The sequence below is a fragment of the Hibiscus syriacus genome, unplaced genomic scaffold, assembly GCF_006381635.1.
Source record: "Hibiscus syriacus cultivar Baekdansim isolate YM2019G1 unplaced genomic scaffold, ASM638163v2 tig00011824_pilon, whole genome shotgun sequence".
NCBI lineage: Eukaryota > Viridiplantae > Streptophyta > Magnoliopsida > Malvales > Malvaceae > Hibiscus > Hibiscus syriacus.
This window is the reverse complement of record NW_024062258.1, coordinates 363,020-379,919: the sequence shown is the minus strand read 5'-3', so window position 1 is coordinate 379,919 and position 16,900 is coordinate 363,020. Positions and strand designations below refer to the sequence as shown.

Below are 16,900 nucleotides of genomic sequence, written 5' to 3'. Positions count from 1 at the left end.
TTAGGGTAGTCTCTCACCAAAGCTATAAAGATCCATCTTCAAAACACGTCCAACGGTGTCTTAGGATAAGACACTTACTACAGGCGGTGAAGTAAGTGATCTCCTATGAGACCCTACTTTATGTCTTCAACTCGATTTGAATGACTAAGTTGATGTCAATCTTCTTTATTCATGAGAATCTCTTGCTCTCCTGGCCATACAACTAAGATAGGTCTACCGATATTGAATTCTTCATATTCATCCCATTGATATCATCTACCAAACTCATCCTTTTATCTTACACACTTTCCACGGTCTCAACCCACAAAATCAACTCAATACTTTAGTCAAGTTTACCACCATTGAGCTTGAACACTTATATGAAGCCCTTCAAAAAGACCTTCTGCACCTTAAGAACTCAGCTAGAACCAACTCTAAAGTACATCGATTTGATCAAAAGAAACCTCTTATGTACTCATACATTGTACAATCTCCTTAATCGGGAGGGAGGATTGTATCCCATGAAGGCATCTCTAGTTGTAGAGCTATCTCTACAGTCTCCTACCAATCGATAGCATCACCCTTGAACAAAGCAGTGATGCACTCTAACTTACCCTCTAGGGTAAGGTGAAGTTGTATTAAGGTCCTCACGGTTTCTTACAACCACTAATCGCTCAAAATTGAGTTATCATCAACTAAACCATATAATGTCAATATCTTAAACTTCTTTAGTCCCCCTACAAGAGACTTTACCGGTGTTGTCACACTTAAAGCAGTTGATTGAGCAAGCTATACAATATAAAAACTTCTATTATCTATTTGATCGAGTGAAGTCAAACCGGTAAACAAGGTTGTCTCAACGACTCACAAACACTGAAATCTTACGATTTACTACTCTAGGTAAGAACCCAAAATCATTACCACTTTCGTAAATATAGTTACAAAGAGCAAGCATCATCAGAATTCCATTCTTATAAGAGTACTTCCAGTACCTAGGGATAAGTATTTATTGATACCTTACTATAACCATCCCCTGGGTCCTAAAACTGACTCAACCTGATGCTCTGATACCACTAAATGTAATACCCTAATCTAATCTAAACTGATGATCGATTGATTAAAACATTACATGAGACCACCAAAGTGGCTAACCCAAAATTTGTTCTTTAATATATATTTAATCAAAAAATACTAAATAGTATCAAATAGACCTATAGGAAAGCTATAAAGAACTTTTATAAATTGGAGTTCCATGAAACAATTTAAATCAAATAATACAAATTGAGATTGACAATCCAAAAACATAAGTAATGTCCTATTAATACATATGCCCCCTAAAGCTACAATACAAAACTCTAGGAAAGATGTTGAAAATGTTGTTGCGAGAGTGCTCCTCAAAAACTCAACCGCTAACCTGTGAATAGAAACATCTGACGGCTGAGCTTGGAAAGCATAGTAGTATAATCGCTAATCTAGAACAACATATGAATCTCATAAACATAAGCATGCTAGAAGATAGGATAATAAGCAGTACGTACATGCATGATCATAATCAAGGGCCACATACTTAAAGTTCAACAGTTTTACATCTCTAGAGTAAGTCTCATGCTTCCCTTAGTCTGTACTGAGGCCTCGCCATGAACAAACATATACTAGGTCTCTAACCTCAGTATCATCCTACAATGTATCATCATGCAACACACAATGATAGTACTAGTATCACAAAGACACCAGGTACAATCATACAAAAAATAAGCATCATGGTGTAGCTCGCGGTCACATAGCATCATGAAACTCACACCACTCTTTTCTTACTAAGGACCATAGGTAAGACTTGGGTCATATAGCATTAACGTCTTTCTATCCTTCGGTTTAGGTCCGTGTCACATACCGTCAATACCTCACTCAACTAGACTACTTATCTAGAGTACTCGGGATGTGTCTGGGTCACTTAGTATCGGCACAACATCGAACTAGCACCTAAAGTGCTCTTGCACTAACTTGAATATATCTGAATATTTTATACAAATAAGGTGATTGTGACACTACTAAAGTAACTTGGGTGTCCTTGTTGTTTATCGAGTATCACAAAAAGGCTAGTTTTCTAAAATCTTACCTAATAAGGTTATTACGGTTATAACACATGTAATATTATTATCGAGTGATTTTTGTGTCATTGTTATCAATTACAGCACAAGTAGGTGATATCATTCTCTCACTCACCACCACCTCGTTCGTTCTCTCTCATAGAACATGATGCAAGAGATTAATAGTATTTTAGTGATTTATGCCCTTAAGTCAATTCATAGCCATTCTTACCCACTTGGAATTTTATAACTAGCCCAACACTTGATCTGGGTATAGTTCATTGACAATGACTCCCTAGTCATTCTTATTGTACTTCCTATTGATTCGTTCTTACACTGATAGGGCAACTTATATGTATTTGATTTATAGGTACCTACGTAGTACTCACCTTCCACTATCCTTCTATTCACATCGTTCATCATCTCACTCTTTGGCAAATCATTCAGAACGATCCTTCATTCACAATTAATCAATACTTGTTCAATTGAAGATACTTTGAGTATTACACTTAATGTGATTACTTCGGTCATAACCCACCTCTAAACATCTTCCTTAGCACTTACTCTAGTGTTTTACACATGTTCGATCCCATTTATAATTATCCTATGGGTCTAGGGTCTTTCAGGTAACGTTTTAAGTCAAAATGGCCATTTTTAGGGATTTTAAAACCACCTTAGGGGGTTTCAAAACCATAATGAAAATTTTATATTATAGACAATATGTTTTGAAACCAATTGGGGATTTCGAAATCACTGTTGTAGATTTCCCCGTTTCTCACAAAAAAAAAGCTCTCCAGTCACTTCTAAGACCCTTCCAAGGTCCCCAAATGTTATCTAAAGTTTATAGTAGTTACTTAGGGTCACATAGCACCCTAAAAACACTATATTTGCAACAAAAGCTTCATCTAATGGAAGAATAAAGTAAAACCCCCAAATATGCTCAAATACCCAAATTCCCAACAAGGCAACATGTTTAGTAGTTTCATAACACAACAAAGGATTAGAAATAAACTATCTTAGTTTAGAAATTCGAAATAAAGTTCCTTTATGAAGCTTCACCTCTTTTTCTTCTCCTTTTGACTTTAAGAAGCTCCATACCCACTTTCTCTAGCCACACAAGAAAACCAAACATTTTCTTAACATAAATGGTTATAGAAAGACTAATGGTCGATTAGAAGTTTAAAGGAAGCTTACATATTCTCAAAGGACTTACATTTTACCTATAGACCTTGAGGAGGAAGAAATGAAAATGAAGAAATGAAGAGAAGAAGATGGATAAGGTGTAAAAACCCCATCTTTTAAGAAATGGGAGAAATGCACTTTTGGTCCTTCATTTTTTACCCTTTATGAAAAATCCCATTTATATGACCTTTTGGGTTTGATTCCAACCCAATTAAGCCCAAACTTGAACCAATGTGTTTAAATACGAACTCTACGAGGTCCAAAAACCTCTCGGGTAAACCTGAAAATACTAGCTCAAAATTTGGGGTGTTATAATCTCATATTAATCCTGTATAGGAATTTATGCATGCGTTGTCTTCACTAAAATGAATGTATCTTGAGTTCCTGATATCATGTTTAAGTGATTCAAGAATCTTTGGAAAGATAAGAGACATCCATTCATAATTTCAGAAAATATGTCGACTAAATAACATCAGGATCCCATTCAAAATGTAGATGCAAGTCTGCTGCTCTATTTTTCTTCTTTTCCAATACTTGGTCGTGTAGATTAATTGGAAGCGTTAGTCCATCTTCCTTTGAGAGAACCTTCTGATGCATGTATCAACTTATTACATTCTCCATAGGCAAATACAAGGATGAAGTACTTTTTGATATGGTGCCAATGAACGCAAGTCATCTCTTACTTGGGCGTCCACGGTAATTTGATAATAAGGACACCCATGATGGACTCAGAAATCATTTCTCTTTTCAGCATGAAGGAGATGAAGAAACATAAAGAAAAAGAACATATATTCCAGTGGAGCAGAAGTCTGAAAATGCCTTTCTACAAAGAAGGCTCTCCTTGTACTCATGTACAAGGATATTTTTCTTCTTACTAACCCTCCTGAACGTTTGAATTCTTCTAATTCTTCTCTTTTGCAGGATTTTGAAGATATAATCCTTGAATAGATTATTCCAAATAGATTTCCACCCATTCGTGGTATTGAACATCAAATTGACTTATTCCATTTGCTACTATACCAAATAGACTGACTATAGAAGCAATCCAAAAGAAACGAAGGAGTTGCAAAGACAAGTCAAAGAACTAATGGACAAAAGATACATTCGGGAGAGTTTGAGTCCATATGTAGTTCATGTCTTATTGGTTCCAAAGAATGATGGAACCTAGAGGATGTGAGTAGATTGTCGAGAAATGAACCAAATCACCATCAAATACATGCATTTCATCCCTCAATTAGATGATATGCTTGATGAACTCAGGAGAGCATGTATATTTTCAAAGATTGACTTAAAAAGTTGCTATCATCAAATACATATGAGGGAAATGGATGAGTGGAAGACTACTTTAAGATAAAACAAGGTTTATATGAATGGTTGGTCATGCCTTTTGGCATAACCAACACACCTAGTAAATTCATGTGTTTAATGAATAATGCCCTTCAACCCTTCATTGGTAAGTTTTTTGTTGTTTATTTTGATGATATATTGATTTATAGTAAATCATTAGAAGATCATGTGAAACATCAAAGGTCTATTCTTGACACTCTGAGAAAGGAACAACTATAAGTCAATCTTAAGAAATGTGCATTTTGTACTAACCAACTCACTTTCTTAGGCTTTATTGTTAGTTCACATGGTTTAGAAATGGATCTTGAGAAGATTAAATTAATTCAAGAATGGCGAAGAACAACCAACATAAGTCAAGTAAGAAGCTTTCATGTCTTGGCTAGTTTCTGTATTTGTACCCAACTTTAGTTCCATTACAGCCCCCTTAACCGAAATCATAAAAAGATTTCCAACTTCGTATAGGGAAAGGAACAAGAGGGTGTTTCATTGAAGTCAAGGATTGTTTAATAAAGGCACCTCTATTTACATTACCCAATTTCTATAATACATTTGAAGTAGAGTGTGATGCTTCCGAAATTGGTATAAGAGATGTCCTAAGCCAAGAAGGGCGGGCCATTTCCCTTTTTAGTTAGAAGTTGAATGGTGAAACTTTAAACTATCCTACCTATGACAAGGAAATGTATGCACTTATCTAAGCATTGGAAACATGGAAACTTATCTATGGCCAAAGGAATTTGTCATACATACAGACCATGAAGCATTGAAGCACATCAAGGGACAACACAAGTTAAATAAAAGACATACCAAATGGGTTAAGTTTCTTAATTTTTTTCTCTATGTCACTATAAGAAAGGTAAGGACAACATTGTTGATGATACTTTATCCAGAAGGTATTAGATTATAAACTTATTGGTTTTTCCGTCATTAAAGATCAAAGACAAATGACTCAAATCAAACTTATCTTTGGCATTGTCGTTTAGGCCATTTAACTGAGAAACAGATATCAAAGCTCCATAAAGATGGATTCTTAGATTTATTTATTCTCGAATAATATGATGTATGTGAATCATGCTTGTTAGGAAAAATGACTAAGGCTACCTTTAATAGTAAAGCTGAACGGGTAAGTGACTTATTTGGATTAATACATAGTGATGTATGTGGGCTAATGAATATGACAGAAAAAGGTGGATTACAATACTTCATTACATTCACTGATGACTTCAGTCGGAATATATATATTTATCTTATGCGTCATAAATCTAAAGCACTTGAAAAGTTTAAGAAATTCAAAAATGAAGTACAAAATCAATTAGGCAAAAGTATTAAGGCACTTTGATCGGATCGAGGTATAGAATACTTGAGCAAAGAATTTGATGAAATTCTGAAAGAGTGTGGGATTGCCTCACAGTTTACACCACCTGGTATACCATATTGGAATAAGGTTTCTCAGAGAATGAATCGAACACTGTTATACATGGTTCGATCGATGATGAATCATAGTGATCTTTCGACTTCTTTCTAAGGACATGCACTCAAAACAAATGCTTTCACACTAAATTGTGTTTCATCCAAATCGGTTCAAAAGTCACCATATGAGATATGGATTGCGAAGCAACCTAGTATGTCTTTTATGAAGATTTAGGGTTGTGAAGCTTATACCAAACATCATATGTCTACAAAGCTCGAACCTAAAACTCATAAGTGTATATTTGTTGGATATCTTAAAGAAACAAAAGGATATTATTTCTACAACCCTAACGAGAATAAAGTGTTTGTTGCTTGAACAAGAATTTTTCTCGAAAGAGAATTTCTGAACTTAAAGAAGTTCAAGAACAAAAAATAAATAATCCAGATATTGAAAAAGTTCCACAAGTAGTTGAGGAAACTCAATAGAGGCTAGGTTGAGACAAGTTACTAGGGTTTCGAAAAACCAATTTGGCTTTATGCCAGGAAGGTCTACCACGGAGGCGATTCATCTACTTCGACGGCTTATGGAGAAATATAGGGAAAAGTCTAGAGATCTTCACATGGCGTTCATTAACCTTGAGAAGGCTTATGATAGCATTCCCCGCAATACGATCTGGAAGACTTTGGAAACGAGACGGATCCCAACTGCTTATATCCTGGTGATTCGTGATATGTACTGTAGATCTACTACATACGTCAGGACTACAGTTGGAGATACCGAGGCCTTCCCGGTTGAAATCAGACTCCACCAGGGGTCGACTCTTAGCCCTTACATCTTCGCCTTGATTATGGATGACATCTATTATACGACACTAGACGGTGTACCATGGTGTATGCTTTTCGCTGACGACATTGTCCTAGTTGCTGAAACAAAATCTGAGTTGAATAGTAGACTGGCTACCTGGAAGACTGCTTTGGAAGAAAAAGGTCTAAAGATCAATATTGAAAAGACAGAGTATTTATGTTCAAACTTCAGTGGGGACCAAAACGATTAAGATGTAGAAGTATGCATAGAAGTACACGTTCTCCCCTCAAAGGATTGTTTCAAGTACCTAGGGTCTATGATACATAAAGATGGGGGTGTAAATGATGATGTTACACACCGTATAAAGGCGAGATGGCTAAAGTGGAGGGCTGCTACTGGAGTTTTGTGTGAAAGAAGGTGCCTCTAAACTTAAGGGAAAATTTTATAGAATGACAATAAGACCAGCGCTGTTGTATGGATCATAATGTTGGGCAATCAAGAAAGATCACGTAAGGAGGATAGAGGCCGCAGAAATGAGAATGCTTCGATGGACATGTGGTAGGACTCTGTGGGATATGGCAACAAACTTTGCTATTATAATGTCCTTGGGGGTGGTGCCTGTTTCCAAAAAATTGAGGGAGGGAAGACTACGGTGGTTTGGGCATGTCCTTAGGCGACTACCGTTGGATGCGGTCAGGAGGGTAGAGTCGATTACAATCGACGGTGCCAGAAGGAGAAGACAACCAAGGCGGAAGTGAGAAGACTGCTTGAGATCTGATTTGATAGATTTAGCCCTTACCGAGGACATGACCTCTGATAGGAAAGTATGGAGACTTAAGACTAAGGTAGTTGAGTAGTGTGGGTCACATATATAGGGTGTATCATCTCTGTCTTTTTTTAATGCCTTTGTAGTAATTTCCATGACTTCTACTTTTTATACGTTTATGTTATCGGTATTTATGAAGGCTTAGAACTAGGCTTCCTATCATTGACCTCTGTGTATCATTCTCTTCACTTTTAAATTTAGCTGGGTCTTACGTTTCTGTCTATATGCAGAGATTTTTTCGCAGGGATTTATTTGCAGGGATTACTTCCCATTACAGACGCGTATATGATATTAATGATATTAATGATTGCATATTAATACTGTTCAACTACGTATTTATGTATTTATTTATACATGCATTGCATTTTATCTATATTTTTAATTTTCTGACTACCGGAGGTCTTCCAAGGAAGCTACTCTTAACCTGGCGTTGGGGGCAGCCTACTACCCTACCTCCCCCTTACCCCATTGCATATGGGAATTGGGCTTTGTTTTTGTTGTTGTTGTTATTGTTGTAATCACTATGGAGATCCACAAGAGAACGCCATGTACATGAGTGATATGGATTTCTCATTACCACACATGGAGACGTTCATCTTATGGATCAAGATGAACCTATAACTTTTCAAGAGGTAGTTTCGAGCCCAAACTCTGAGAAATGGCTTGAAGCCATGAAATATTAAATGGATTCCATGTCTGAAAACCAAGTATGGATTTTGGTTGAACCAGCTGAAGGGGTCACACCTATAAGGTGTAAATGGTTTTCCAAGAAGAAAATCGACATGGATGGTAATGTACAGACATACAATGGGTGATTAGTCGCTCATAGTTTTTGACAAGTTCATGGTATTGGCGAAACCTTCTATTATATTGTTGTGTTTAAATCCTTCCAGATTTTTCTTGCAATAGTTGCATTTCATGATTATGAAATCTGGTAAATGAACGTCAAAATCCTTTCCTTAATGGAAATCTCAAAAAGGATGTGTATATGACACAACCAGGAGGATTTTTCACTCCAAGAAATGCTGGAAAGCTTTGTAAGCTACAGAGGTCTATTTATGGACTAAAGCAATCTTCTCAAAGCTGTCATTTTCGTTTTAATAATGCAATCAAAGAGTTTGGTTTTGTCAGAAACGAAGATGAGCCTTGTGTTTACAAGAAGGCTAGTGGGAACATAATTTCTTTCATAATCTTGTGTGTATAAGACATACTCATCATAGGAAATGATATATCTATTTTACAGTATGTTAAGACTTGGTTAGGTAGTTGTTTTTCTATGAAAGATTTGGGTGAGGCAGCATAATCTTAGGAGTTAAGACTATATAGATACACCTCCTAGGTCTGAGTCAAAGTATATATATAGACAAAGTGCTAAAAATGTTCAATATAGAAGACTCCAAGAAAGGATTTTTTTCTTATGAGACATGGTATTTCTCTTTCAAAGGAAATGTGTCCCTCAACTCTATAAGAAAGAGAACGAATGAATAAGATTCCATATGCTTCAGCTATTGGTTCTGTCATGTATGCCATGATATGTACTCAACCAGACGTATCGTATGCCTTAAGCATGATGATTCGCTATCAGGTAAATCTTGGTGAAGGTCACTCGGTTGTAGTTAAAAATATCCTTATGTACTTAAGAAGAACTAAGGTTACATTTCTTGTCTATGGAGGAAAAAAAGAGCATAGTGTAAAAGGTTATACTGATGCCAACTTCCAAATTGACAATGATGACTCATGATCGTAATCGGGTTTTGTGTTTTGTCTTAATAGATGTGCTGTAAGTGGAAGAGTTCAAAGCAAGACACAATATTTGATTCTACAATAGAGGTTGAATACATTGTAGCCAGTGAAGTAGCAAAAGAGGTTGTTTGGATCAAGTTCATATTTGAACTAGGGTTTGTTCTCAGTATATTGGATGATATAGAACTCCGTTGTGACAACAATAGAGCCATTGCACAAGAAAATGAACCTAGATCTCATCAACGATCCAAACATATTCTTAGGCACTTTCATCTCATTTGAAATATCATAGATCGAGGAGATTTGAAGATATACAGAGTACGCATGGATGACAGTATTGTTGATCCCCTAACAAAGCATGTGGAATAGCAGAAGCATGATTGTCACACTGAGTCACTCGATATTAGATATGTGAGTGATTGGTCTTACTTCTAGTAGGAGATTGTTAGAGTATGCCCAAAGACTAATCATATGATGATTGTATGGACATATTTTATTTACTAATTTTATTAAATAAAGGCATTGACACTATTATTTTCAGTGTCTAACATAAGCTGAAAGATAATAAAGTCAATCTAATAATATGATTATTATTAAATATCCTTAGTCGAATATTATTATGAGTATGGACAATAATAATATGTTTAAGAATAACGTGTTATTGATTGATGACAATGAATTGTCATTGACATAGAGATGTCAGAATCGAAGCATGAATATGTTGTTAGAGAACGACATATTACCCACTATGAGCATATCTCTTGGATTATTATGTGATGGTCACAACATTGCTCATGGTGATGATTATATGTATGATCCTCAAACTTGAGATCTTGAGACCGTTACTATCTCAAATTATATTGTTATATGTTTTGATACAGTTGAACATGCTCCATAACTAGTTGCACTATAAAGATTGATAATGAACATATCTCGATATATGTAGTGGGATGTGAATGATTAAGAAAGGATTTTCTCTTCCTACATAATAGAAAGTATATCACATGCCACTTGATTGAGTGAGACTAGAAATGCATGCCATGCTCGAATAAGTTGATATGAGATATCACAAATTATTCGTTAATTATAATCTACTCTAGATAACAAGAAATAATAAATGGGTCATACAAGTGTGACTATTCTAAGACTTGTGCCTATTCTAGATATAAAGGACAAAAGTATGTAATACATAAAAGAGTCTGTCATGAAGATGATATGTCGAATCATGATTTCTTGTAACTTAGGTGACAATGATATATTGCTAGATGTCACTCATTATTTGTAATATTAGAATGGTTCTAATAATTACTACTAATGTTACAACAACCAACAAGGTCACACCCTAAGATTGAAATGAACAAATATTAAATGGATTTTATTATACAATATAATCAGAGTTAATATATGTATATTTGATATACATATAATTTAATTATCCCGAATAAAATAAATGGACATTAAAATAATTTAATTATGATTATAACTCTTTTAATGAATATTTAATTCAAAATAATTAAATAAGATTTTATTTAATTTGGAATAATTAAATTAGATTTTAATTAATTCATAATTATAAACCCGAAAGGTTAAAGTAACTCGTGTCTATAAAGATAAACAAAGGTCTAGCATTCGTTTGATCTTTTTAGTCATTTTTCTCAAAACGATTTTGGGAAAAAGTAAAAAAATATTTTTCTCTCAACCAGGTGAACTAAGTAGAGGTCGAGACGTTTTCATGGAGGCTTATGATTCGAATCGTTCATGATCACTAATATCATTGTTGCAATCTTGTTGTTTTTTAAGGAACCAAATGTAACTAATTGTATCCCTTTTCTCTCGTTTTTGGTTTTGTTGTACATGAATCGCTGGTGAGACCATCAAGTTTATTTCCGCTACACCATGGGGTGTGCCAACGGTCCTAACAATACATGCCTCTTCCCATACCAAACATGCCTTGGGTTGATATTTCCATGGATTTTCGTTGGGGTTACCAAGGACTATAATTGAGAGAGACTCCATCTTTGTGGTGATTGATTGATTCTCCAAAATGGCTCATTTCATACCTTGCCACAAGACTGATGATGTTTCTCATGTTGCAAACTTATTCTTCAAAAAAGTGGTAATACTATATGGCATTCCTCGAACCATTGTGTTTGATTGTGATGTCCACTTCTAGAGGAAACGTTAGAGTGAGGTGGGAACCAAGTTACTCTTATCAACAACATGCATCCACAAACTGAAGGAAAAATGGAAGTGGTAAATCGAGTCATGTCTACCCTATCAAGATCCATCATTCAGAAGAATATCAAGACATGGGAAGAATTCCACCTCACGTGAAGATTGCCTATAACCTGATCACTTCATTCAGGAATAAAAAATTCTCCATTCGAGGTAGTGTATGGTTTCAATCTCTTAACCCCACTGGACTTACTTCCTTTGCCTTATGGTCAAATAGTGAGCAAAAATGGAAAGGAAAAAGGTTGAATATGTGAATAAGAAAGGTTACCTTTGAAGTTGGAGATTGGGTCTAGGTTCAATTCAGGAAAGAAAGGTTTCCAAATCAAAGGCAATCTAAACTTCTACCGATAGGAGATGACCCTTTTCTTATTATGGAGAAGATGAATGATAATGCATATAAATTGGATCTACATGGAGACTATGGTGTGAGTACCTCATTCAATGTTTTCGATCTCTCTATATAAAGACAATGATGATTTGAGGACAAATCACTTAAAAGAATGTGAAATGATATAAGCATGCCTACATTTGATCTTAAAGTTTTACCATAAGGACCTATCACTCGTTCAAAGGCTAAACAATTAAGGGAAGTCCTTCCAATTAAGTGTCTTAATGCTTTTGATTCCTTTGAAAAGTTACTAGCCTTAGAAAAAAAGTTATAAAATGTGTTACAAGCTTAAATGTAACATGTTATAAGTCCCACATCTTTATACTTAGCTCATGTCATGTTTATGTTAGCTCGTGCATCTTATCTTAGCTCGTTTGCATGCTTAACATAGGCGACAACATGCATTTTGATCATTCCTAACTCATACACATTTAAATTAGTTGTTTTTATGATTTGCATATTTGCACACAATGGTAAGACATCTTAGGGCAACTCGTTGGATTGAAACTTAAAGCATGGCAGCTCAAATCTAGCTCAAAGAAAGAATAATGAAGCTCACCTAGCTTAAAGAAACTCAAAGCATAAAGATAGCTTAAAGCTAGATAAAGGAGCTGAAGATAGCTGGAGAGCAGCTGAGGACTTAGTAACTGAACTAAGGACTGGAAGCAGTTGGATGGTAGCTAAGATGGTAGTTGAGTAGCTGGATTGACACTAGCTAGCTAGCTTGAGCCTACCTAGTTAAATACTCACCTAGCTAGCTACTTGACACTCACCTAGTCACCTAAGCATCAAGTGAGCACCATGGTCGAACCTAGCATCATCCTTAAGCGTGGAAGCATGTGACATCAAGTATAACATACAACCTAAGGAATGAAGCACGTGACACGAAGGATCATTCTAGTGCACGGCTACACAAAGGCTTACCATGTGACATCCTTTAGGCGCCCAAATTCAAATGGAAAAGATATGATCATTTGGCCAAGGAATAACTCTTCACTTAGGCGCCAAAATGAAGGGAAGCAAGTACCATTCGACCAAAGCACATATCCCTTCATCCTAGCTTAACCAACCTATCTTTTAAGCCTTTTGTAATGTGAACAATCATGTATTTATGAAAGGAAACAAGTTTGATTGAATCCTCTTATAACCATTCGGCCTTGTCCTTCCATTTCTTTTAAAAAGGCTAGTTCATTTGCATTATAAACATCATCCTTTGATCATTAATACAAGTGTGAGATTATTCTCTCTTCCTTATTCCTTTTGTGACTTTATCGACTTATCAAGTAGCAATACTTGTGGTGTCAAACCTCTTTATTTCCATAGATATTTTTAGTTTCTATCCCTATATAGATAGTGGGTCCAAGTCCTTGTTTACCACACCTTAAAAAACATATAAAAGTTGGGTCTATGCTCTTTAGCATAAGTTCTTCTTTTAGCATTCTTTAAGATACTACTTCACTTCATCATCCCTTTCTTTCATAAGCCTACACCACGCCCATCATCATCCAAAACCAGACATTATTTTCATCATTTCAAGTCTACTCATACACCTTAATATCAACCATCCATTCACTTACTTTACAGGTTGTTTCTTTCTTTCCTAGATCCACAATCAAAATGTAGTCTACACTACATCAACTACTTTTAGTCCTATTAATTACCACAAATATAAATTATAAAAAAAGTAAAAACTATATGTTTTTAAAATATTTTTTAATGAACTTTTACCCAAAAAAGGCAATATCGAAAATTGATGCACGTACTATAGCCATATGTTTAGGTATGACAAGAAAAAAGGTTATTACATGTGTCAGTGTTGGGTCTTGGTTTCAACGAAGATCCATGAAACCATCTATCCTCCAATCAGATTTAGAGATTTAACGATTAACGTGCTTCAAGGCCAAGAGTAATGGAAAATTTGTTTCTCATTTTAGAAAAATCATCAGATTCAGACTTTGAAAACGGTTCTTGTTTCTTGAATTCCAAGGCATGCAGAGGGATAAAGTAATAAAAATACAATTATTCCATTTAGAAACACATTTACATATACTTGTATGTATGTAACCCATTCATTCTATGGCTTTTTCGATGTTTGTTTATACATATCCTGGTTGCTTCATTGATTGGCATCGTCGTTCCAGCAGCGGTGCGGTATCATGTTAAGAAACGAAATGATCAAAAGGTCATTCCATACCTGAGATCGAAAAAGACAAGATGGGGTCGCCTCGAAATGCTCGAAAGCTTCCCTCACTACGTGGGTTGAAGATACTAATTTTTTTCCATCCATTTGTTTTATTTTTACTATTATTATTATTTTATTTTATTTGTTTATTATTATTATTATTATTATTAATATATTATTATTTATTTTTATTATTAATAAATATTATTATTACAAAACAGGCCCCAAATACATTACAAGCCCAACCCGGATACATCAGGCCCAGCTAAACTCTAAACCCAATTAGGGTATCATCTCATCTTCTCCCAGCCGCCATCAATTCACAGCCGTTGGATCTGGCCATGATCCAACGGTCCTGATGCTTCCAGACAAAGCCCTAGGGTTAAGATACCCTAGGACAACCATGCGGCGCCGCCTCTGCCAGATGTCTCATCCCGCCGTTGCCGACGCTCCACTGTTGCCACAACGCCTTTGAAGAACACTCCAGAAGCTCTGCTGCCAAGACTCCGACCATCCACGTTCTTGCCTATGGTGAGTCACCACCATAGCCATGGTGACTCACCAAAAGTTATCCATCAGACCGGTCCGAGAGCCACACCGTTGATGGCTATAAAAGCCATCGACCACCTGCAAAGAAGAAAAAAAGGGGAGAGAACCACAGTAGAGATACAAAGAGAGAGAAGAGACCAAAGACAGAAGCAAAACAAACAACAATCCACAGTAGCAAACAAAAGGAAGAGAAGAGATCGAAAAGACTTACCCTCATCGGAGCCTCCATACACCGCCGTAGAACCGAACGTTCAAAGGTAAAAAATTAGATCTACGCTGATCTAAAGAGATTTAGGGAAAAAAGAGACCGGAACTGTCCTTAGGGTGTTCAGATCTCTCTTTTGGAGGGATTTTATAATTTTTCGGCCGCCGTCGACGGTGGCCGACGGCGGTGTTTGGCGGCGGATCATGGATGACGGCCGTTGGCTGACTCTCTCTCCGGGGAGAGAGTCTAGAGAGAACAGAGAGAGTTTTCTCTCTTAGAGAGAAAATTAAAGAGAAGAAATGAGGGTTAGGCTCGTTTTTAGGCTGGTTAAAGGGTTTATAAATCCCTCCCCGAATGACGTCGTTTTGGGGAGGGGTACTTGTGTAATTTCAAAAAATGGAAAAACCCTTTCTGCAATACCTGTCATTTTGTAAGTTTGTAATTTAGTCACGGAAAGCAATTTTTTATCATTTTAATTTAGTCTCATAATTTTATTTTATATTATTTTAGTCCTTTCCAGTATAATTACATACTTTAGGGTAAATAACCGATTTGGTCCCTTATTATTTAATTAATATTTATTTTAAACCCGTATAATTATATAGGTTAAATTACATTGTTAATATTTATGTTTTATAATATTTCAAATTGGAGCTTTTAATTTTAATAATTGACATTTTAATCACTGATTAATAATTAAGGGTTAAATTACTATTATTAATTATATTTCAAGTTATGTTCATTAATTTAGATCATTTATATTTTAATACTATAGTTTTTTTTCATTTATTTATTTATTTGCAATATTATTTTAATATTACTTTTAATATGTATGTAAATTATTACTTTCATTATTATTTTTATTATATATATATATATATATATATATATATATTGGTTTAAATAATAATATTTATTTATTTTTAATATCAAAGAAAAGGGCAATCTTAAAGCAATAAGATGTTCTATTCTGATATTTTAAAAATAAATAAATATCTTACTTATAAAAACCAGAAAACACATTTTGTTTTATTTTATTAGAAAAAATTATTATTTTTTAATATTTAAATATTAAGAAATGGCAGTCTTAAAGCAACTGGATGTCCATTTTCTGATATTTTTAAATAAATATTTTACTTTTATCAATTATATATATTAATCTAATTTTTTATTATTTTTAGATAAATATTTTATCAATATTTATTTTTTTTATATTAAGAAAAGAGTTGTCTTAAAGCACCTAAAAGCCATTTTCTGATATTTCTAAGTAAATAAGTATCTTGTTTAAAAAATATATATTAATATATTATATTAATAAATAACAGGATTATGAATTAAATATATTTTTAAATTTTTAAATTTCCAATAATAGAGACAATTTATAATTAATGAGTACCAATTTTGGGCGTTGTGGGGGTGCTAATCCTTCCTCAAGCGTAATCGACCACAAATCCCTTTTTATTATTAAAAAGAATGAATTTTGGTTAAAACGCAGACCATATTATCTTTTAACTGATGTTTTCTTAAAAACTCTTTTAAAATATAATTTTTAGGTATTCGACCTACCTGACCCAAAAGGCCGATGGCGAGTCTCAAAATATTTTAAAACCATTTATTCACATCACTTTTCCCGTCAAGTAAAAATTCCGTGCCCGGGCGAAAACCGGTTACGACAGCTTGGCGACTCCGCTGGGGACTGGTCAAGCTTTGAAATTAATTATAAATTGTCTCTAGAAATTAAAAATTCATATATTTAATTTATAATTATTTCCTTTCAAATTTTTTATACATATACTTATTATTTTTTATATATTCTTCTTTATGATTGTTTTTATTTTATTTAAAGGTGTTAAATTTCATTTTTATTTAATTGTTTGTTAGAAGTCTAAATATTTCTCCTCACTCACAATACTTGCATTGCATAAACATAATATCTATAACTGAGATTTGTCCCTTTTAAGTGGG

General features: G+C 34.6%; 1 pseudogene; it reads left to right on the top strand.

The window, feature by feature from the left end:
- LOC120204994 overlaps nucleotides 1-16,900 on the top strand; it is a 69,037-nt pseudogene that overhangs the window by 37,121 nt on the left and 15,016 nt on the right.